Source organism: Dunckerocampus dactyliophorus, chromosome 3 (genome assembly GCF_027744805.1).
Source record: "Dunckerocampus dactyliophorus isolate RoL2022-P2 chromosome 3, RoL_Ddac_1.1, whole genome shotgun sequence".
Taxonomy (NCBI): Eukaryota; Metazoa; Chordata; class Actinopteri; order Syngnathiformes; family Syngnathidae; genus Dunckerocampus; species Dunckerocampus dactyliophorus.
Window position 1 is genome coordinate 10,271,761 of NC_072821.1, and position 25,849 is coordinate 10,297,609.

Here is a 25,849-nt window from a genome sequence, read left to right on the forward strand (position 1 = left end):
ACACGGTATCGTGTTAACTCGAGACAGTTTAACGGATGCTTCGGGTTAAACTTGAGACGGAGACCAGTCTTTACAGTTAGAGGTATCAGTCATGGCCTGATTTTGGACGGCTCATTGCCTTCTCAGATTTTAGCTATGAACACCCAACCACCCCGGCTCCTAAGCACCACCACCTCTGTCTCTGGCTGCCTCAATGTGTGCCAGTGTGGCGGTCACCCTGCTGTAGGGCTCTGGAGATATTTCAAACATATGTGGGGAATCAATCTTACAGCAAAACTAAAAGAAAACATGGAATGTCATTGAGCAATAAGTATGAAGCCTGTCAGAGGTGGAGCTCAGAGCAGAGCCTGAGGCATGTCAGCCTCGGTGTCCTAGTGAGAAGACTCGTCAGCTGACCCCACTCCCTCTCCACTGCTTCTTCACAAACACACACACAGTCTAACAGTGTTCAAGGAGTTCTTCCTAGATTCTTTTGTGTGGACCAGCACAGAGAAAATGTCCCCACAATAAAGGTAATATAACTACAGTAACTACAGTAATATGTCTTTCCAGTAATCATGCATCCTCGAGTCTGTTTATGAGCACCAAACCAAACCCCCCAAAAAATCTATCACGTCCATCAATTGTTTGCTCCTCTGTTGAGAGAAGAGGCAGTCAGCCGCTTTTGAAGTTTCAGATTTTCATGACATTCATGAAGGAAAAACCTCCTTCCTCATGAAAATGATACCGCCTCCGACTCACTAGCTAGATGAGCCTGCGCCGTGTGTACACCCACCACTTCACAAAGGTCAACTTTGTGAGGAAAAAAAGAGGGAAAAAGGAAAATAAACCCAGTTAACTCTTTGTCTTTGAAAATATTGTCTCTAAAAAAACTCTTCACACACAGAAATATGAACACCGTGTCTGACTCCTTTCTTCCTGTCGGAACAGGATCACTTAATCGCTAAGCTGTTGGTGTAATGCATTCAAGCGGACTGGTAACTTTAACTTTAAGTGTTAAGCGTAGGTGTACGCCTGCTAGCTGGCCCTCTGAGGCGAACCTGAAATCTGACTGGATAAAGAAACAGCCCAGTAGTGTTTAAGTGACATGGGCCTGCATGACTGATTGTGAAGGCCCTGGGCGGATTAGGTTGACATGGCAACACATAGAAGCTGAAATCTGATGGGACAAAAAAACCTAACCTACACAAACTCACACTGGAAGCAGTGTAGCCAAGAGACACGCTACAAAATGAAGATAACAGACTGTTGGGAATAAATTAATCCAATTTAATGAAACAAATACTAGGATCGAAGTTGCAAATATAGTGCTTCTGATAGTATTGAGGCAAACTATGCTGGCCCTGATGGTACAGCACTGTACAATTCATACAAAATATACATTTTTCGATGCATTTTGATTTAGTTTTTTTTACGTACTCTGCTAGAAACGCTATATCTTGCCACAAATATGCTACCTATCTATCCACCCATCCGTCCATCCATCCATCTTAGAATGACCAAACAGCAATGATACAATGATTTGTGGATGTGTGATACTTCATGTTTGCATCTGATAACAGAGGTACGCAGACAGGACAGAACATGGATATGGCTTTGAGGGAGCAAGAAGGGGAGAGGGATGGTATAAAGGGACAAGTCCAGCCCAGACAGACAAGTGAAGGGAAGCAGAAGTTGATGTAACAAGATGTCACCATTGATGGGTCATTACACCCAAGTAAGCATGGAACACTAGCTAGGCCCTGCGCAGCTTCCTTCTTACGTTCTCTCTTATTGTGTTTAAGCACTCTAACAAGAGATCCCTAATTGGTCAACTTACACACACACACACATACACGCGTATGCATGTTTAGGTCTCATAATGAGGCTGGCTGCTGCATCACATTAGGGCATAAACCGGCACAAATCAGGTAAATCCAGTTAGAAGTGCTCACACTTTACAGCACATGCATCCAGGATTTGTCTCACAGTTGCACCCGGTCCTGTTGCTCATTATCAGGAATCCAAGCCTGCGTCTGCATGATGATCCCCGATTGATGGCACATCAGGCGGACACTGATCTACAAATGCCTATAGTGTGAGAGTTTGATAGTGTGAAGCTCAACCATTAGTTGCTGCAAGCGCACGTATTAGTTGGCGACAACACACGCAGTGTCCGCATGACACAGTCACTGAGCGCATCCTGGAGACGAGACTGAAATATGTATGAGATGTTTGTTTATAAGGAGAGGAGCACTGTGACGGGACGATGACACAGAGTGGGAGGATTTGATGTTCCACTGACAGGCAAGAGGGAAGTAGAAAGAAGCACTGTAACGCTAATTGTGTCTTTTATGTATAATCACTAATAAAGTCTGTCAAAGGTCTCATCCATTCCCCTTCAAGGACATTTTGCATGATGGCGGCCATGTTTTTCCAACCAATCTTGCTTGCCAGTCCCTTAAAAGTGTGTACCAACTTTTGTGGTGATTCGGCCAAACACCCTAAAGTGGGTTTTATAGAAGAGCACATTGAGAGAAATTAAAAAAAAAGAATTTTGATACATTTCAAGTCAATCCAGTGTGATTTTTCTGAAATGCACTGCTGTGGAGGAGCACCCCCCACAATTCAATAAAAGCCTATTCTATACTATCCTATTCAGTTCTATCCTGTTTCGGTGTGAAGCTGGAGACTACTCAAGCTGCCACCTACCGACAAGCCAAGACTCTATAATTAATTAGAGCTGCAAGAATGAATCAATGAATTGATGATTAATGGATTATTCAATTAATCAACAACTATTTTGGTACTTGATTCATCGTTTTTTGATTTCAAAATGCAAGTATCCTCCGATTTCAGTGTATACTTTTTAATTTCCTTTGTCATTCATGAAAGCAGACCGATTATCTTTGTGTTTTAGGCTAAACAAGACATTCACACACATCAGCTTTGACTTTGGAAAACAGTGATTACCGTATTTGTGCCTCTTTTCTGATCTGGAGCTAGCCAAACCACTGACTTGTGTTTTGTGTTTTGTGTGTGCTTTTGTGCAGCTGGTCAGGGACCAACACCTACCAACAATTTCGAGTCTCCATTTAAACTAACAGGCATGTTTTTGGACTGGGCTACTCAGAGAGAACCCAAACAAGTACACGGAGAACATACAAACTCCACTCTGAGCGGTGTGAGGCGGATTCTAACCCACGACCTCCTGGCTGTAACATGAATGTGCTAACGTGATGCCCCATTTTTTTCGTACTCTTGTTTCTTACTATATTTATCCGACCTTGGTTCTTGGCTCTGTTTTTAAAAGAGTAGCCTTGGCTGAGGTCTGCGCTGCACTTCCCTTATTCGTCTCCCTGTTGACAGTATGGCTAACAAGCACTTGTTTGTCACCCAAAGTAAAGCCATCAGTGCATGCGATGTGCACCAATCAGAATAGAAACATTGCCATCCAGGCGTAAGCATCTCCATCAATGAAACGAAACAACCTATTTTAATGTTGACAGAGGGTCACAAAAGAGATTCAGGAGTGGGTGAGGGGCTTTGCGGGGGGGGATAACCCAGAGGGAGTTCACATCAGCCTCTGTGTGCACATTTAGACTAGCGAGTGGAACTAAAACCTGGCCCCCGCCAACCAACACGCTTTGCCTCCATTGGTAGCGGGAATAACAACCAAATTAGCCATGCACACACAGGCGTCATTGCGCAGAGCTCATGTTGGTGAGCTGTGGGCTCCAAGTAAGCGGCCCAGAGTCCGCTCTGGTCCACTGGTCCACTGATTCGAGACACGACTACGAGCCGTCACGCAGCCACAGTGTGAAATTAGAGCAGGGTGTGAAAGTGGAAAAAAAGCACATAAGCGCGAGGTTGAATGGCGCTATCCCGCTTGCCTCGCCTGATTCATTCCTGAACCTCAACACTGTCAAAGTCAATAAAGAAGAAAATTGTTCACGCTCATATTTCCGTTGTTTTCTCTGTCATGACTAATGTGCCATCTTGGCTCTGAAATACAAAACACAGCCTGTTTCCTGCAGCCTCACCTGAGTGATGAAGCCACGCACGTGTCAATCAGGATACTTTCAAATTGATAAGAAACTTTTTAGAACTTTTCTTCAACTCCACGGACCTACGGACCAGAAATACGGACATTAGGGCTGCATGCTCGAGAGGCGCTGGTTTGCTTCCTCAGTCATGCTGAGGTGCCTTTTAGCAAGGCATCGAACCCCTAAAATTCAAGCACTCTCACTTTCACTCTTCCTTTGATGCTAGAGTTCCACAAGAATCCGTTTGTCGGCTTCTAATTTGTGTCAAACCAAAACGGCGCAGACCTCTGCACAAGGCCAAACAATCCTATTTTGGATCAGCCCTCATTTCATGCTCATGCTTGAATTTTTTCCTTAAAAGTTATGCATTATTCCCAAAGTTGTTATAAAAATATTGAAAAAAAAGCATTTATTTTTATTTTATTTTATTTTGCAAAAAAAAGTGCATCTTTTCACTGCAGAATGAAAAAAATCCAAGATAGACACCAAACCAAAAAGTGTTATGAAATGTGTGACGCAGTTGAATAATTTGGTTAGCTAACTATAAAAAAACAAAAAAAAACTATAGAATTGAATTTTATTTTTAAAAATCCAAAGTGAATTAAACTGAATTTCCCTCAGAAGGAATAAAATATATTTAAAACATAATAAAAAATAAAAATATACATCGACATCATCATTAATATTATGATTATTTATAGCTGTATAAAACGTGGAATTATGGTATGGCAATGATGAAATAAAACACAAATAAAAGAAATAATAAGAATTATTATTTGAATATAATAATCTATTCTATCATATTCTACCATTTTCCATACGTCCTTCAGTGACCCTTGACAGGCTGCCTGCTTTAAGAGCATCCTGTCCACAGGAGCCACAGTGCTAGTGCTACTAGTGCTGCTTAAATTATCACTGTCACACACACACACGCACGCACACACACACGCACACACACGCACACACATGCACATTCAAAGAACTTTGCAAAGAAATGCATGCATGTAGCAGACCCCCACCTCCCCCAACTACAAAGACATCCACTTCCTGTTTTCTTTTTACCTTAACTTGTAGCTCATCTGAAGGTAGAGACTCCCAGACGCAAACCTACACACTCACACACACACACGCACACACACACAAAGATCCAGGTCAAAGTGCATCGTCTGATAAAGTCAACATGTGCCGGCAGGGAAGTGCAGGTCTGCAGCCCTCTTGCCACACCAGGCCTAGTTATACTCAGCCTGTTTGAGGTACACTGATTACTGATATTACACACACACACACACACACACACTTAAACACACATCCACACAGTACCTTCACTGCAGGGTATGCGTAAACTCACCATGCAGAAGCAGGTCGCTGCATTAAACACAAGCATATGCTAGCAAGAAGTCTTGCTATGATCTTGCACACGGCCCTCCACTAGACTGGGCTTCAGTACGCTACACTAGTCGGTGTGTTCCACTGCATTACGTTGGGCAGGGCAGCTCATGCCCCCTCATGTGTTGCCACTGTGTGTGTGTGTGTGTAACAACAAGTGCAGTGCCTTGCTAGAAGGCGGCCAGGGCCAGTCGGCTCGACGCGACGAGGCCTCCTGCAGTCATTGGTGTGAGAGCCCATTTTCACAGTTCACAGCCGACCTGCTAATGGCTGATCATTTGTTCACGCTCTCTGTTGATTGTGCAGGCGGGGGGTTGGCCAATCGCACACTTCGCTAATGTACCGTACATAGTTGGGATAATCGGCGAGCGCAATAAGCATGCTAATGTTTCGTTGGCTAAGAAAATTGAGGTCTGGTAGTCGGGAAAGGCTTAAGAGAACTTAGGTCGACTTTGGGGTGGAGGTTTTCATGGACGTTACATTTTCTAAATAAAGTTGCTTCACTTGAAGAGGTACATTACGTTACATAAGTCAGGAAAAATGATTAGACCACCCTTGTTTATTCAAGTAATTGATCAATTTTAATGCCAGGTACAACTAAAGGTACATTTGTTTGGACAAATATAAAGATGATAACAAATAAAGCTCATAAGAGTTGAATTTAAGAGCTGATATCTAACAACTTCCATGGTTTTCTTGATAATAACCAAAATCACTTAAGTTCTTACATGAATAGCTATAGCATTGTACTGCCAACAAATGGAACTCTTATGAGCTATTTTTGTTTCCATTGTTATATTTGTCCAAACAAAGACACCTTTAGTTGTACCAGGCACTAAAATGAACAAGAAACTGAAGAAACAAGGGTGGTTTAATCATTTTTTCCATGAATGTACATTTAAAAAATAGAGGCATTCTGCATTTATTAAAGTTACCTGCCTTAAACGTGTGAGGACAACATTCCTGTCACAAAAACAGGACACGGACATGTGGCATAGGGTCAAAACGCTAAAAAATGAAAGTATTAAGTTTGACCACAGCACCTGATATGGCCCTGCAAAAAAGTGACACATTCGGTCATCCATCCATCCATCCATCCATTAAAGTTTAAAAATAATCTGTTTCTGATTATAGAAATGATACATGTTTGCTATTCTCTGCATCAGTGGCAATGGTTTGATTTATTTTCAGCGTGCATGCAAGTTACATTGGAATACATCACGTATTACAATTCCACATGTACAAAAAGGAGTAGGATGAAGCATAGCTTATTTAATCCTTACCCTTCTCCGTTTCACATCAATTGCTAACACATTGTTTACTTCCTCTATTCAAATAAGGTTTAAAGAAAAGCAAGCGTTTAAGCTTGGAATGAACATTTTACTTAAATCTTATTGACCTGTTTCAATGCCAGTGTTGTATTGATAATTCCAACAGGACTAGTTGGGACTGAATTGACAGCACCTCAGCTGGTTGCAGCCAAGTAGTGCACTGCATGCTGACTGAGTTTCTTCCAGACGTGATCAAAAAAACGTTAAAAAGTGTCAAGTAGTTGGCAGTTATCAGGCTACATCTTCATTCATGAAGGATGATGAACAGACCGGTGGTGCCTTTTTGACTCTTGGCGGGGGACACTTCCGTTGATGCCATCTTTCAGTGGCTAAATGCATGACTCAGAAAAAGGTGGCGCGCTATCTCCGGGTCAGGGATGAGATCCTGCCCCAAGTGGAGGAGTTGAAGAACCTCAGGGTCTTGCTCACAAGTGAGGGGAGGATGGAACGCAAATTCGACAGGCGGATTGATGCGGCATCTGCAGTGATGCGGATTCTGCATCGGTGGGAGGGAGCTGAGCCGAAAGGCAAAACTCTCAATTTACCAGTCGATCTACATTCCTACCCTCACCTACGGTCATGAGTGACTGAAAGGACCGGCTTGCGGGTGCAAGCGGCCGAAATGAGTTTCCACCGTATGGTGGCTGAGCTCTCCCTTGTTAGAAAGCGCTGTTATCTGGGAGAAACTCAGAGTACAGCCACTGCTCCTCCGCATTGGGAGGAGCCAGATGAGGGGGCTCGCTCATCTGGTCAGGATGGCACATCCAACTAGTAGGAGGCCCTGGGAAGACGCAGGACACGTTGGAGAGACGATGTCTCTCAAGTGGCCCCGGAACGCCGTGAGGAGCTGGACGAAGCATCAGGGGAAGGGGAAGCCTGGGCTTCTCAGCCTGGGCTGCTGCCCCCGCGAACCCACCTCGGATAAGCGGAAGAAGATGGACAGGTGGATTGGTGGATGAATTTACTTTTTTTTTTTTACTGTGTCAAAACGACTGCCGTGAGCAAAACAGCACAGCGAGTGGTGACCGAAAACTTTTCTCAGTTTTGTTAGCACTGTATGTTTTAAAAAGAGATGGTCAAAACTAAATTTCACTGCAAAAATCTGTGCAAAAATGCACTGAAATCTAAAAGTAGAATCAAACTAAAGTAACTCATAGTTCGTAGGCATAGAATAATATGATCGAATGCAATGAAAGCAAGTAAGTGTGTTCACGTGTGAGGACAGCATGGCTGCAGGCACAATGACACTGTGAACAGTTCAAGCGCGTTTGCCTCCATATGATTAGTAGCGTATAATAATAATAATAAATAATAAAGCCCGGTGTGGCCAAATGCAAAATGGCACGAGGCGTGTTGACTTTCTCATGTCTGGTTTGAGTAAAGGGCTGTCAGGCGTGCTGATGTGAAACATGTTGCATCTGCCTCCCTCACAGGTTTTTCACAGCGCATTAGGAGACCCCGCGCAGAATCCCTCTTTGAGATCACACTGCATTTTCTGTGTGACTTCACATCCTTCGCCCGTGGAGGAGCTCGGCGCCGCCGTACTGTCCATCTGGATATCCCGGCTCGTCCCGCAAAGTTCACTTCGGCCAAACATGACAAACTTCCTCAAGTGGATTGGATTAGCATGAGAGGGAGCGTGCGCACGTCCTGCGACTAAGTGCTCTCCAGGCTAAAAAAGAGAGTGGTAGAGCGCCAAGGAAGCATAATTAATGTCCTTAATTGGGCCTTTCGTTACAGTTGAGACTGATAGTCCACTCATAGTGGCTGCAGGGCCACTGTCATGCACTGATGATGACGTGTGTCCTCTGCTTGTCTCGTCTCATATGGCTGGCTGGACGTTTTTTTTTAACGTGCGTGTATCTTGGACACACTTTCCATACTTTGAAAGCACTTCCTACCACAGGTTGACACCCGGTCCCACGGTTAGTCCCCTTCTGTGGGTCTAACAATGTACATTTCGCCCTCAGATGCCATAAAGCTCTCGCTACACCTCCTCCTGAGTCATGACGCAGTTGCATTAAATGGGCACTAAAGTGTAAATCCGCTTTGCTTTTTCCAGCACAGCGACCAGTAAATTCAAATATCCAATATCCAAATATTGCATGCATGAGTCATTAAACGTGAGTTTTCCTTTGAATTCATTATGTTGATGCCAATTATACCTTTCTATCTGTTTTTGTCCCCAGCATGTAGAATAGGCTGTCGTTCCTATTCATTTGTAGTCTATTATATGGTATACTTAAGGCATGGCAACAAATAGTTCAAACATGTGTACGGTTTTGCACATGATTCCATTATTATGACTACATTATTCATTTGCATCCATCTGTCTGTTAAACCTCTTTGGAAAAATGATTATATATTATATTATATTATAACAAGATTATTACTTGACATCCTTGATTGCACTGGTTGTTTTATTTTAACTGAACCTCTTTTTAAAACATTTAACATTTTGAAAATATGGACTCTGATTGACTACATTTGTACCTGATAATTACATTATATTATTATTAATATTACATAACATTATTACATAACAGCTGTGTTATATTTTACAATCCATCATCTCATTGGGAATAGAATACTATATAGATGCTATGTTTAGTTCATAAAAAGCACTTTTATTCTTTTTTTTAGTATAGTTTATTGTAAGACAGTGAGCTTTTTTTAAGGTAAGGTGATCCACGTACCAGCAGGGGGCAGTAGTGCACTTTTGTCAGGCTTCTTAAGATTTTCAATGGCCTCCACTAATTGTATCATTATTTCAAAACACATTTGCCTCTATGATCCAAATTTCCTCATCTGCCTTACAAAATCGTTTGTAAAAAAAATAATAAAAATCGTTGTATAAATAATAAATGAATGCTTAAAGGAAGCTTGGGGTCGTCTCCCGTTAAAAGGCTGACTGACGAGGGTCACCAACTCCAGGAAAACAATAGAATGATGGGCTCTTTTGTTTTATTTAATTACAGGCTAATGAAGTCAGGTTGGATTAATTGGCGGTGATGCACCAAGGTAGACAGGCTCGACCTTGTCAGTGTTCAATTTAATGAGTATTTGGACCAAAAAAATAGCTCTGGCTTTCATTTAAATCCATGTTACTATTACAGTATATACATGAAGTTAGATTGTAAGTTTGTAGAGGGCATTGATTGGTGATGTTTCTTTTTAATTATATAAATGAGGTGAAAGCCGTGAGGTTCCACTTTCTATCCAGCGCCTCTAAGAAAGACTGATACCGCGTTCCTTGGCTTCCATGATCACATTGATGGAGTAGTAGCCAACATGTGGGAGAGACTGACACACTTTCCCTGTTCATCCCTCCCACCCCCGGCAATGAGCTAATTAAGGAGGGTCCCTGGTTTTATTTACTGTCAGCTTCTGGCCCCTGGCTATGTGTGTGCGTGTGTGTGTGTGTGTGTAGGGCTGATTCTGCCCCCTTCCCAGACCGTTCTCAGTCACAACAGTTTGGTTAGGGCCTTGCCATTTTGCCCACATTCCGTCAGCCAGGGGCACCATGACGGGGCTACTGCTGACCGTGATCCATGAGCTACTTGGAGCTCCTCTTGGTGGAGGATCACCACAGACATGCAGGGAAGTGCTGGTGCCGTGGGGGGGGGGGAGAAGTCATTACGATGGCCTCTATATGATACTATAGCAATGCTCGCTCATGGCAGGGGAAATCAGAGTTATCATCAATTTTGAAAATGATATGCATGACGTAATGTATAACAATGTTGAGCTCCTGCTTGAGCAACATAAACACGTTCAGTAGTTTGTTATAGATTATTATATCTCACTCCTTTTTGAATGTTGCTGCAACAATTAATCGATTCATCGATTATCCAATGAATCGACAACTATTGTATTCGATTAATTAAAAAAATGTAAATATCCGCTGATTTCAGCCTCTAAATTTGAATATTTTTTATTTTCTTAGTTTTCCATGAAAGCAGACATATTAGCTTTGTCCATCCATCCATCCATTTTCTATACCGCTTCTCCTCATTAGGGTCGCGGGGGCATGCTGGAGCCTATCCCAGCTGACTTTGGGCGACAGGCGGGGTACATCCTGGACTGGTCGCCAGCCAATCGCAGGATATTAGCTTTGTGATTCAGGAAAAACAAGATATTTACACTCATCAGCTTTGACTTTGGAAAACAGTGATCAACATTTTTGCCTCTTGTCTGATGTTGCGGAGCGAACCACTAACTGCGTTTGGTTCATACTGATTTGGTCCTTCCTGGGCAGGGGTGTCCAAAGTGCAGCACATTATAGAAATTAAATTAAACACAAAAAAACCAGCACAGCCCTAATGGGGAAAAAGGAGCAGAAGATAAAATGTCGGTGCTCATAATTAACAATAATACACTTTGTCACCAATAACACAAGCTTTGTCTTTAAATACATATAAACATCTTTTCCTTTTTACAAAATAAAATATATAAAAGTGGCCCGCGCATCCTTTGACTTTTCCACATGCGGCCCTTGCAGAGGTCCCGTAGCCTGTGCGTAAGAGTTGCGCAATGTGGTGTAAACAAAGCCAGCCGTAGTGCAGGAGTGTCCATTATTTTACAATGCCAGGTACATGTAAGACTGGCTGCCTTGTATATCAATCAAATGACAAACATCATGGTGAGCATGCATGATAGGCTGACGTCGACCCTCGTTTTTTAATGCCATGCGATTGACCCGGATTACGTTGAAGATACCAACAGGGAACTTTCCCAACGCTAACGTGTGAGTTATTATGTCTTTCTATTGCTTATCATGTCTACTATGGTGGGTAATAAGAGTGTAAAGGTGACTACAGGGGTGTTATTTCATCTCTACAGGCCTCTAATGATGGTAAACAAAAAAAAAACGTATCCAGAACATCATAAACAGGTTTTCTATTTTCTTTGCAGAATTGTTGTAATTCAGCCACATGGAGGGTTTTCGAGCATGAAGCGCCTTTTTAAGTTCATCTCAATAGGATTCAGGTCAGGACTTTGACTGGGTCAGTCCAAAATCTTCATTTTGTTTTTCTTCAGCCATTCAGAGGTGGACTTGTTTGTGTGTTTTGGATCATTGTCCTGCTGCAGAACCCAATCTGGTTTCAGCTTGAGGTCACAAACAGATGACCGGACATTCTCCTTCAGGATTTTTTGGTAGACAGCAGAATTCATGGTTCCATTTGTCTTCCAGGTTCTGAAGCAGAAAAACAGTCCCAGACTATCACACTACCACCACAATATTTTATTGTTGGTATGCAGCGTTACTTTTATGCCAGATGTAATGGGACACACACCTTCCAAAAAGTAGAGTATTTTCCACAAAGGTCTTGGGGATCATCAAGATGTTTTCTGGCAAAATTGTGATGAGCCTTAATGTTCTTTTTGTTCAGCAGTGGTTTTCGTCTTGGAACTCTGCCATTCAGGCCGTTTTTGCCCAGTGTCTTTCTTATGATGGAGTCATGAACACTGACCTTAACTCAGGCAAGTGAGGCCTGCAGTTCTTTGGATGTTGTTGTGGGGTCTTTTGTGACCTCTTGGATGAGTCGTCGCTTCGCTCTTGGGGTAATTTTGGTTGGCCGGCCACGCCTGGGAAGGTTCATCACTGTTCCATGTTTTGGCCATAATGGCTCTCACTGTGGTTTACTGGCGTCCCAAAGCTTTAGAAATGGCTTTATGACCTTTTCCACACTGATAGATTTAAATTAATCTCAGTTATGTTATCTTTTTACGGGGGGGGGGGGGGGGGGGGGGGGGGGGGGGGGGGTGTTACTCTTTTTCCCACAGGGCCATGAAGGTTGTTTCAATTTGAGTGTGACAAACATGCAAAAAAAAAAAGAAAAAATCTGGGAGGGGCCAGACACTGTTTCACCCCACTGTATTTTGGTGTGGTACCGTTATTACACTTAGCTTAAGTTAAACCACTTATGATAAATGCATTGACAGTGGATGGCCATTTGTCTTCACGCTGACTGTGGACAGACACCCACAGCCACACACACTGACAACATCCAGTGATGTTGATCAAACAAAACCTGCAGTCGCCCACTGGCTGCAAGCTGATTCAGACAGTACCTCAGCAGGATCCTCTTCCCAGGGTTCCACTCACAGCTCCATTTGTTGGTGACAGTGTCGCTGCGGAGGTGACACGCCACAACGACAGGGGCTGTCCCACCCTCCAAACTCTCCATCAACATCCATTTTCCCAGTGGTGGTACCCTGGCGGGCCCCTGTGGCTTTGCCCGTGTTACTCAGGAGGACGCGTCATGGCGTCCATGCGTGGTGGAGGCGGGTGAGTGATGGATGGACAGGAAAAGAGTGTGTGTGTGTGTGTGTGCACTGAGGAGCACTCTCATTATTGTGTCTGCTGTTAGCTCTTATGGTGGAGTTGATGACCCGAATGACCTGGAAAGCGAGGCGTGGCCTGCACAGCTGTGGTCACTGTGGTGATCAGCCACAGTGTAATTAATGCATACAATCAGAGGTGTGTGTGTGTGTGTGTGGGTGGGTGTGGAGATGCATGCAGGGCCTTACCGGCTTATTACAACTAAACAGCGAGTTACAGGAGAGGGCGCCGGGTAATTTCCCACCAAGCCTCGTCAGGAACAACAGGGGGTGCCGAGAGCCTGGCCACATCAGCTCACACTCGGACCTGGGTAGGAAATTACCATCATTAAACAAAAGTGAGTGAGCTAAGAGGAAGAGGGAGCCAAAATAAGAGAGAGAGTGACACACAAAGGGATAGTGGGAGATTGAGTGTGTGAATCTACTGAAAACAAAGCTGTTTATAGTCTCAGGAGACAAATCATCATTTCTACATCATTCATGTAGTCAGTGCTCTTTAAAAGAAAGATAGTGAAGGGCAAAACCAGGACTCAGTGGAGAACACTAATACTTACCCAGCACGTCATTAGGAAGGGCAGTACAATAGCCCACACCTTCACAATACACTAAATCTCCCTATTTGTGGGGCTACTTTCCAAGAACCCCCGCAAATGGCAAAAAACGCAAATAATGAACGGCCTATTTTATACACCTATATAAACCCTATAATACACCTCCCACAGTTATTAAACACTGTAAATTCATTTTTAGACATTAAGAAACAATTACAGGGACACAGTATACGGTATCACGTCTTGTCAGAGTATCTTCCTGCTGGACAATGTTGAGTGAATTGATCTGTGAGACAGCGTCCTCTGCTGGATTCATAGCTACAGCACTGTTTCTTCCTACCACCATCAAACCACTTTCTATTTAAGTTACCATTAATAATTTATTATTTACAAGAAGCAGAGAAAAGGGTAATGCTGAACAATCGATCCGTTCATTGTCTGTACCATTTATTCTTTTTAGGGCAATGGGTGAGCTGGAGCCGGAGTACAACCTGGACTAGTAATCTGCCAATCAAGCAACCATTCACACTCAAATTCACAATGTTATGACATACACAACAAAATCTAGTATGTTTTCATGAACAAAAGTGATATCAAACAATATTGCAGCTCTATTATATTTAGTATTACAGTATCTCAAAAAAGCGCATCCACATCTCACATTGTATTATTTATTCCAATATATCTTCTCAAGGGACAAAACTATAGACATGAAATCAGATATATTTTAGAGTACGGTTGTCCCTCGCCATTTCACGGTTCAAATTTCAAGGCTTCACTCAATCACGGTTTTTCAAAAATATATAGTAATTAATAAATCTTACTGATTCATGGTTGAATACAGCCTTTTATTAGCAAAAAATATGCATATCAAAGCAAATGTTATGTGTTTTTTTTTGGGGGGCTAAATGAAATGTTTTCAAGCATACAATATAAAGGCATTCAAAAGACGCATTCGAAGATTGATCAAAGTTGACATGGTATCCTACACTGGTCACTAGGTGTCAGTAACGTTACTCTAATGTTCCGTGAGACACACAAACACCAGACATGCAACAGGCTTTTATGGCAGGTTTGGATTATCAGGCACAATCATCCCTGAGAAAAATCCCAAATAAAAACACTTGGAATGAACACATTCATAGCACCACACATGCGCATGAGTCTTATGTCTTATGTTACTTTTATTACTCTTCCTCTATTATGTCTACTATATTGGGTAACATGAGGTTACTATAGGGGTGTTACTTCATGTCTAGATGGTTCTAATCATGTTAAAACCCGTATTTAGAAGGTCATAAACAGGTTTTCTATGCCCCTAACTCCGAAAATATTTCGTTTATTAATAAGGAATCTTATTTCACATAAATTCACTTAACAGGGTCGGGTCAATCCGACTCTAAATTGTCCATAGGTATGAATGTGAGTGTGAATGGTTGTTTGTCTATATGTGCCCTGCGATTGGCTGGCGACCAGTCCAGGGTGTACCCCGCCTGTCGCCTGAAGTCAGCTGGGATAGGCTCCAGCATGCCCCCGCGACCCTAATGAGGAAGAAGCGGTATAGAAAATGGATGGATGGATGGGTGCAATTGACCGCAATAATCGAGGGATGACTGCATAGAGTTTTTGAGGGGCAGTGGCACACGAAGAGTAGGTCACCCAGAAACCAGAGGCTTGACGATTCAAGCCCACCTTCCTCCATCCCAGTCACTGTCCTTGGGCAAGACACTTCACCTGCCTTGCCCACCTCACCCACTGCCTAGTGCTGCCCACACTGATGTATAAATGTGAATGAATGTTTGGTCGTGGTCAGAGAGGCCATTAGTGCCAGTCAGTCTACAGATGTAGATTACCACTACCTTACCAGTATCTTCAAAGGCGCTATATAAATCCAATCTGTTATTATTATTAAAGTAGTCAGTGTACAGCTTCAGTTAGTATCAAGATGAGTGTCTTGCCTCCAGTCAAACATGCTGGTACGACTATGGTCTGGGGCTGCATGAGTGCTGCTGGCACTGCGGATAATAATAAGGTGAGCAACTGTTTAATTTGCCTTCTTCTTAGCTGGTCACAACATTAGGTACACCTGCCAATTTGATATTATCAAAAAACCAAGCGCTACACCAAAAATTCACTTAAAAAGATACCAATGCTCAGGCACCCATTTTGTGGATCTCGTTACATTCTACTTTTCTCACCTTCAAAGCAACAATATACAGTCACGCTCAGAGCACGACTCCTTTCTAGATTAAAAAAAAGGAAAATCTTTATTTTGCCGCATTTGTGGATTACGTGGAGTGAAAGCATTGCTGGAAGCAAAGAGAATAAGACTCCCACAGGTCAAATTTTAACACTGACTTTGGAGCTGATCTCCATACAACATGATAGCTAGAGTGTCTGCAGTGTTGCTCAGAGCTAAGTCCCTGCCTCTCGAGTTTATTCAGCATTACATTACAGTGACGTGCGCATGTATGAGTTCTGAGCAAAGATCAAAAAGTCTTCACTAAAAAAGATTTGAAAATTGCGTCCCATGGCTGTCTTGACAGCTCCACTGGGCCTGTGGCACTTCCGGATTCCTTCTGTCCTCATTCCTTTTGTCTCATTCCCACACTGAGAAACTCCATCCCATGCAGCGTCAGGGCTCAGCATCCCCGCGCATATGTCTGTACGCACTTCTACCATTTGTAATCCCACTGCTCCTTTCTTCCTCTCGCCGCCTCTCAACCTAAAGTTCTCAGGTGAAAGTAAGAGGAAAAAAAGCTTGACTGAGTGTTTACCTGGCTTGAGATGAGAGGAAGAAGAGATAAAAACAAAAACACACAGACAAACCCAGGAGAGATTGTCAGATGCATGAACATGTTTGGTCAAGGAGTGGATGCACGTTGCATCGCTCCACATCCCTCCTAGAACATGTAGCAATTCTTTAACACACACACACACACACACACACACACACACACACACTTTGCCCATATAAAAAGCATACACAGATGCGCTCTTGGTGATGAGGGGTGAAAGAGAGGAAGAGAGGGAGTCTTTGCATGGATGACCCAGTTGGGCTTGTGCCAGTTCTGGAAGAGCCTGGAGCCTAAGCGTAGACCTGGAGACACACACACATACACAGGGAAAGAGAGACACACACACACACACACACACATGCACACATGCCATCTGGTCCCGTGCCTTTTAATAACTGAAACAAGGCACAAGATGTAGGCAGCATGGTGCACAGTTTCCCATCAAGCCAGGCAGCAGCAGCAGAGAGGTAAGTAAAGATGGCGGCCTTAGCCCTGAGAAGAGTAAACAACGCAGCATCACACAGGTGTAGAGAGGGGAATGCATGGCCTTTGCTGGCTGTCTAACAGGAAATTTGGGCAAATTGTCCAAGAGGGAGATTTCTGATGCTATACTTTGCAGCCTTAGCACAACCATACACTTCCTCTGCATTTAGTACGAACTTGTGCGTCTTCCTCCCCCGCTGTGTACAGGAGCCAGTCTGACTTTTTGATCCTGGCATCTGCGTCTTGCAGGAATGCCTGCGTGCTCCCTCTGTCCTCTGATGTACCTCCAGGAACTAATGGAATGTGAAAGAGACAGACGGGCTTCTCGGCCTGAAAAACACTGCCCTCTTCCCCCACATGCACACGTGCGTCTATACCGAAAGCATACTTGTGTGTGTCGGACACACTGTCTGCTTCAATCTGGCCATCTCCAGAACATTCTGAGGGCAAAATATGAAAAATAGAATACCGTAAATTCCGGTGTGTAAGCCGCTACTTTTTTTCTTAAACTTTGAACCCTGCAGCTTATACGGCTTATTTATGGCTAAATTCTAATCTTGGGACATCTCTTTTTCTTCGGAACTACTATTAATTGTTTGTTTAAATACTGTGACGCTGGCGAGTCACTGAGGAAAGGATAGCTCTTTCTTTGGCAGGAGCCAATCACAAGCTATCAGTGCACTCACGTGCTTGTCAACCCATTGGAAGTCAGAGGCGATCAGTTTATGTACCAGTATAACAACATAGAAGTATGACTCACGTTGTCATCTTTCAAAAAACACTTTAGTAACAGCACAAAATTCATCACACAGAAACTTAATACTCAAAAAGGTGTATACACAAATATACAAACATGTCCCAATATGAGTTAATTTTTTTTTTTTTAACATTTCCCTTAAGGCATTGTGTCTAAGCAACACATTCATTGGGGCGCTGCAAAGACGTCAGCTTCCCTCTGGGCTTTGGCTCCGAGTCCTCTGGCTCCATCTGGTGGACAGAAGCAGCATTGTAGCGCCATTTTCTATGCTTTCTGTGCTCTCCTCCAATTAAATGGTTTTCTCAAACGAGATGCATTATGGCAACATTTTTTAATGTTGTGTTTTTTCATATTAAACTCATATTGAGCCATGTTTCTATATTTCTGAGGTATAACATTTGAGCGTTAGATGCTGTGTGATGAGTTTAATGTTGTTTGTAAGATGAAACCGTGACTGTTATATTGAGTAATGACCTCCTGCAATTTCCAATGGCTTGACAAGCTTGTCGGGTTTTTTTCATAACTGGTGATTGGTCCCTGGTCCTAGCGCACAAGCCCACAATATGACACTTTATGACATGGACATGTGCGGCTTATACACCAGTGCAGCTTTTATAAGAACATATCTGTTTTTTCCTCTAAATTTAGTGGGTGCGGCTTATACACGGAATTTATGGTAGTCTTTGCCAAGGTGGAAATGCTAACAAAGTGGAAAAAGTTCTGCTTTTGTTTTTCCCAACATTTTAGTGAAGTAAGTTTCTGCGATCAGCAGCATACGCTCTGACAACATCATGTAGTGGATGGTAAAGAAGTGCTTTTATTGTGAAGCAGTAATTTCAGTCCTATGTGAACAGCCTGTTTGCTCATGACGCAAAGTAAATGCTTGCCATTAAAGCACGAACCATTACACACGGTACACAAACAATGATGTAAGATGACAAGACCACACTGTGGTTGATTCTGGGCTGGGTAGAAACACCTCTTCATGATTAACAGAATATTTTTTATTATACCATCGTCTCTCTCCACATCACGGTTTGAATTTCGTGACTTCACTCTATCTATCTATTCACTAATTAATAAATTCTGCTTTCGTGGTTGAATACGGCCTATTATTAGTAAAAAAAATATGCATATTGGAGCGAATTGTTTGTATTTTTTACCTAAATTAAGCATTTTAAAACATGAAAATGGCTAAATGAACTAAAATACAAATACAAGGCTTTAGGAAGACGAATCTGATTGTGAATGTATGAATGGGTGTCAGTAATTACTTGGTGAGACAAGCACCAGACTTGATCGTGGGAGCAACAGGCTTTTATTGCAGGTTTAAATGATCTCGCAACAGCCACAATAAATATTAATAATAATAATCACAATAATAACACGGGCTACTGTTGCGGCTGTAACCCACGACAAGCTAAAACGCAAATCTGAACCCCCAACGTCACTTTCTGTCCAGCACCGGAACACACTTATTTATGTCTTAAATGGCTTATTTTCTGTTATTATGTCTACTATATTGGGAAATGTAAGTGTACAGGTGACTATAGGGGTGTTATTTCATGTCTAGAAGGCTTTAATAATGTTAAAAAACATATTTAGAAGATGGCAAACAGGTTTTATATGGTCCAACTACGAAAGTATTCCATTCATAAATAAGGAATACTACTTTGTGGAAATTCGCTTATCACGGTCAGGTCTGGAACTAATTAACCGTGATAAACGAGGGATTCCTGTATATTGAAGGTGAATTTCTCCTGGTTATTTGGTGTCCCTTGGAGGCCACGGCGCCTTTAGCGTCTGCCTACATTGTCTAATGGGCCAGCCGGCTCAGCACGCCTGACCCCACTCTACAAAGTTTCATTCAATTAAATTGGGTAGTTTTTGTGTCATTCTTCCAAGAAAGGGGGATCCAAGCAACACCCCGCACACTTGTATCCGCCTGCTAGGTGGACGTAATAGGAAGGGCCGACACGTGCAGAACAACAATTGTTGTTCGTCTGTTTAACGCAAGGGAATACGTAGCACGGCGCTAGATGCGCTAACCTTTGAGCTGTAACGTACGGGTTAATCCCACAATTCCTTCTCTCCCTCACTATGCACAGAGAGTCTGAGGGTCTAAAAGGGGTGTTTACAATTCACTAATCTGACTTCAAAACCAGCTTAACTCTGGGAGACATCAAAGGTGCGCGCGTGATGGCCCCACTGATCCCAGTAAGGGGGGGATGTATGATAGACTGGAAACATTCGCAACAGGCTGGGGAGGAGAAGCGGGTGCATGCGGAAACGGAATATTTCTGAGATCTTGTGACGACTGTCTAAAAAAAGCATCTATTCCAGACTTATAAGGCTACAAAAGAGCTTAGTGAGACCATTTCCTTTGGTTTAATCATGCTTGTAAGATAATCAATAGACGCCAGTTTGTTCACAGAGCGGCTTTAAGTTGTTTATACCCTCATTTTTAAATCCAAATCGCTCATCACGAAGAGGTTGTTAATAGCCCCTGCTCATCGTAAACATATTCATTAGGAATGTAAAGCTGACTTTCCCCAATACGGTCGCAGGATGTGGACAGCGAGGCCTTTGTCCTGGTGAGGCTAATGACGAAGAGCTCATTTGAGCACGACTTGCACGGGGAGAAAATGCAAAGCGAGGTAAAATTAGCCCGTAATAAATGAACACTGCGGGAATACATTTGGCATTAATTGTCATCCAAAGGTCACGGTTCATTGAATTACCATGAAAGAGTTTGACAAAAAATATATTTGGTGCTCAGTGAGGTGTGCGAGGCTGGCTTTGTGGAGTAAAATGTATAAATAACGGTAATAACTACAGCCGTGTTTCTAGGACTTATTAATACGGGATGGAGGGGAGATGCACATTCTGCGGGGACATTATCAAGAAACTGCCGCTATTAACAGATGTATTTTTCCTCCTCTGTGAACACGTAGAAATAATGAAAATTATAATAAATTGTCATGTAATGAATAGTGAGCCCCCACCACCCACCCACCTCACCCCAACCCTCCCCTCCTCCTCAAAAAAATGAGGACGGCGTGATGTAGTAGAGATGAAATGATGGCTTATTCAGATGTGTGCTGAATACGTCGCCAAGCAAAGTTCCTTTGTGATCTCAAGTTTGTCCCACATTTCTATTGAGCTAGCAGGGACGGACATGCCAGAGCGCCCCGAGCAAACATCTGCTCACACATGTACACATATGTGGAAACATACACGGGCTGACATACATGACCCGCTGGAGCCCAAACGCTTACACAAAACAATGCCAGGAGAGGGAGAGAAAAAAAAAAAAGCCCAAGAGAATAAGCGCACATTTGTCGAGGAGGAAGGCAAGGAATGAGGGAATGTGTGTGTCTTTGTGAGACAAGAGCGACCCGGGTGGACAGACACTGATTCCCCCAGGTGCATGTTGGCTAAGTCTTCAATAATCCGGAGTGACAAGGAACAGAAGGAGCCGATTTCTCCTCATGTCATATCCTCTTTCTCTTCTCGCTTCCCGCTTCTTGTCAACAGGACTTTAAACTGGTGTTGGTTAAATTGGACGTCAGGGTCAACGGAGGACTTTGGGTACAACCAACCAACGCCTGCACATGTTAGCCCGCGGCCATGTTCAATGTTGACGATTTAATGTGGTAACATGCTGTCTTACGGTATAAGAGGGCCTGAATCTGTGATAAATGCAGACAATGTGGTTTAATACAGCAGTAATACAGCATACAGCTTAATACAGCATTTTCTTATCTGCAAACCATGATATGTTTGTCATTGCGGTTTGTTGGTTTGGTTAGCAGGATTACGCAAAAACGACACAGCCAATTTCTATGGTGGCCGACAGGGGCGAACGTGCAGCAACGTTGAAACTCTCTAAACACAGAAATGATCCAAAACCAAAAGCACACGAACAGCATCAACAACCGCAACAGGAAAATGCTGCAGTCACGTAAACACTGCAAGGCGGAATAAAAACGCTGCAAATGGCAAAAAACACACAAAAACAATTGCATGAGAAAAATACTGCAAGAATTTAGCCAGGCTACCGGGGCGCCAGATCTGAAGTATTCCCCTCTTTTAAGACATGAGCAGAATGCCAGAGGAAACTTGGTGGGAAGAAAAGGTCATTATTGCGGCCATGAGGTGTGGTCAAAAATGACTTCACCCGACTTCAACTCAAAGGCAGCACATGTTAAACGATATACAGCAGGGGTGCTCATGCGTTTTCAGCCTGCGAACTACTTTTAAAATGATCAAGTCGCAAAGATCTACCTCCAACCGTAAATATAGAAAATATATACTTACTGTCCTTATAAATATGAGTACTTATGTACATTGTGCATGTATATCGGGGTGCACGCACTTTTTCAGCATGCAAGTTATAATCTTATTTATCTCTTACTATAAAACATATAATATAAACTTTTAAACTACAATACTAAATACCAATGATTAATATTTCACATTCACGGTTTACAGGTAATCAAAGTAGTTTATATCATTCAAAAATAATTCACAATTCAACTTAGTATAGCAACAAAGATAATGACGCATAATTCCCCAATACATGTGCACATAAGTAAGTCAAATCAGACACATACTTCACGTATTACGTCCAGTTAGCATTTGCTATCAAACGTTCCCGATATACAACAAATGAAAAAGATTATGCAAAAGGCATTGCACCCGAAGTCAAGGCAACATATTAAAAAGCTTTCAGCAACGGGCACATTTTCTGATTCATCCTGAAATAAGGAGGGAAGAAAGGGAAGAGTAGAAAAACACGCATTTCCATAGTAGAGTTCATGACGAGAAGCAAAGCCCTCAAGCGATTCACTTTTTTTGAGCTAGTTTATCCATAATCAGAAGATGAAAGTTGCATCTCTGTGTGTAGTTTCAGACATCGGTTCGCCATTGCTGCCGGGGAGCAAGAGGAATCAGGAGGGGAGCTTAATGTCAGCCGACTGATGTCATGTGACATCTACAAAGTGACTTTTATGCTATCGACCCAAACTACCTTCGCGCTCGACCGGTAGCTCGTGATCGACGTAATGCGCGGCCCTGATTTACAGTACTGTATGTATTTTGCACCTGACTATATGTCGTAGGACCAGCCAAACTATGACAAAAAGAACGCGACTCACAGTCCGGAAAATACGGCCCTTAATCTTTTTGCCAATTAAGTCGCAGAATATCCAATTCCCACACCGCAGAATGCAATTCGTCTATTCCTCACATTTTATACCAGTCTCCATACAGGAAGCAGCATGAAAATTTATTTCACTTTTGTTGGAAAAATTCCTCCAATATATACATATATACAGGTATATGCATATGATGTATATATATCCATCCATCCATCCATTTTCTATGCCGCTGGTCCTCACTAGGGTCACGGTGGTATGCTGGAGCCTATCCCAGCTGACTTCGGGCGAGAGGTGGGGTACACCCAGGACTGGTCGCCAGCCAATCGCATGGCTATGTACATATATATAATATTTATATTATATATATATATTTTATATACATATATATATATACAATACATGGCTAAGCAAACTTAAAATTTCAGTTTTTGGTTTGTTGTTGTTGCTCATTGGCTCCCCCTACAGTTCTATGTTATAACCTATGACGTCATATGCATCTGGAATACTTTCCATACATCCATTTTCTATACCGCTTCTTCCTCATTAGGGTCGCGGGGGCATGCTGGAGCCTATCCCAGCTGACTTCGGGCGACAGGCGAGGTACACCCTGGACTGGTGGAATACTTTGCTTTTTTTTTTTTTTTTTTTGCTGGTCTAGGAACAGTAAGGAACACACATTTCACACTCACACGCTGCCAATACAAACACAGCACAAGAGGTGTCCAGGCTGGTCCAACTAATGTTATAAACCATGAAAGAGGTCATATGGGGTCACCCTGGTAACTAAGCAAACTCTATTCTCTGTCTTTATTCTCTGTTTAGCGTACCCTTCAAATTTCAAATTGGTATTCACGGCTAAAATTGTCGCAAAATGTTCCTTTAATTTTTAATTTGCATAACAGCGATCCAATTGTTGTAACAAGTGTTTTTTCCCAGGAAGTCTCAGATGCAGAGGAAGCCCCTGGATATCTCCGTTAATCACTCTTAACCCCCTTCAACTAGCAGCATCTCAATGATAATAGAGAGCAGGAAACACGATACAAATCAGCCAGCCAAACGAGCCCCCCTCAGGCCTTTAGCCAAATTAAATCCCAATTAAATGTTCGCATTCTCTCCTGAGGTGCGTGTGTGTGTGTGTGTGTGTGTGTGTCATCAGGCAACCAGCTCTTTAAACGGCAAAGGTCATTGGCTGTCGGAGTCGCTGTATGTTATTGTTGCGATTTAGTGCGTCTGATGTTGTTTTGACCGTTATTGTTAGGATTGGAGAAGCAGCTGACCTTTGACTGTTAGACAAATACGGAAGCTCACATCACGGTTGCTGTTATTTTCCTTGTCAGAAGAGCTTCAGATATTCTTTCCATACCACACAAAGTCAATATCACATCATGAATCCATGGTGACATTTGGACCAATGTTGGTATTGTTTGTTATTGGCATTTGCTCCTCCATAAAGTAGCATTAAGAAATAACTGTTTGTTGTTGTGCAACCAGACAGGTCAAGCTAATGAATGTTGATGAGCGTGTTTGTTTTGCAAAATTATGACTTGAAATAAACATTGTCAGATCTTTTTAGTATGCAGCAAAGCTGAATGCTAAGCTATCAATGCATGACAGGTGTCCTGGCAGGTCCACCAACCTTACTATAGACTCAGAAAGTATGGGCTCTGGGGTCGCCATGGCAACAACTCTCATTACAAGCCCATGCACGGTTTACATGATTTGAAAGCTGTTATTTTAAGATGGATTTTTTTGCATATTGTTGCTTTAATGTTTGTAAAAATATGAATACTTTCATTTTTCCGTCACGGAAGCTTTTATCACACATCTCATTAGACTATATGCATTCGTTTTTATTTAATTTAACTGGACACAATATAAGAAACAGATAGAAGACCAATAACGTAAGGCAGGGGTCACCAACACAGTGCCCGCGGGCAACAGGTCGCCCCCCCACGACCACATTAGGCGCCCGCAGGCCTGCTTTTCATTCAGGTTTTCAGTTAATAATGTGAGAACACTAGAAAGAAAAGTATTCTGAAACATAAAATATGAGTTGTGGATACCAGCATTTTGTGAATGTTTTGGTAAAACAAGCATATTTGATCTGTTTGGGTTGAAATAAGGTATGAAAATCATTTCTACAAAAATGAGTAGCTCGTGGCCATTTTCATTTTCTAAAAGTAGCTCTCGCAAGAAAAAAAACGTTGGTGACCCCTGACGTAAGGAATAAACCAGTGTAAATTAAAACGAGATCAGAGTAATAAAAAGCAACTACGTCTGACACTGCCTGATTAGGTTTTGTCTAAATTAAAAGGGGAAACGTCTTTCACAAGAAAACATCAGAAGTGTCCCTGTATAGAGCTCCACGTGTCTTATGTAAGAGGCATCAAATGCTAACGTGTGCAATTTGATGCACGTACAGTAGGATGTTTTTGATCTGCTAAATGAGGACACATTGTGAACCACGAGTCCCCATCAGTCTATTTCATGTTTGTAGATCACAACCACATCAACAATACACACATATACATACACACACAGCAGATGGCCACCCATTCCCTCCCTCCTTACCCTCCATGAGGGTCCATGTGGCAGCAGGTCAAGACAGGTCCCACCTGAATGAGGCCTTTCTGGTTCACAGGTGAGTCCTCGGCTACTTCCTGTCTTTATAGCTCTGTAGCCTGTGCGAAAGCGAATGAGAGCAGGTCAGCATGTGCTGGGGCACCTCTGCTGGGCCAGCTGGGATTCTGGTGGATGATGACCCACCTGATGTAAGCACGACGGAGACACGGTGGTCCTTTCCAGTCCTTTTGAAGCTACACACTATAACCATTTTTGTGCTATAGCTGCATTGATGTGATGATGGTGCTGATTATGTGGTGAACTATAGACATGGTTCTACTCAACCGAGACCACCCTTTTCCTCCGTGTGCCGCTAGGTGGCAGTATTGCCATAGCTACCTCTTAGATTGCAGGCTTCGCTTTAACAATTCCAACTGCTGCAAAGATTT

The 25,849-nt window shown here is 42.7% G+C and overlaps 1 protein-coding gene across 4 annotated transcripts in view; it reads right to left on the reverse strand.

Moving 5' to 3' along the window:
• Positions 1-25,849, reverse strand: part of immp1l (inner mitochondrial membrane peptidase subunit 1) — a 98,105-nt gene that overhangs the window by 24,620 nt on the left and 47,636 nt on the right. For 3 of the 4 annotated variants that reach the window (XR_008569743.1, XR_008569744.1, XR_008569745.1), the window contains exon 9: positions 13,277-13,394. The gene's annotated coding sequence lies outside the window, so the exon portion shown is untranslated. Of the gene's footprint in view, positions 1-10,989; positions 11,062-13,276; positions 13,395-25,849 lie in introns of those variants that run through there. The other variant, XR_008569746.1, reaches the window with a different exon arrangement.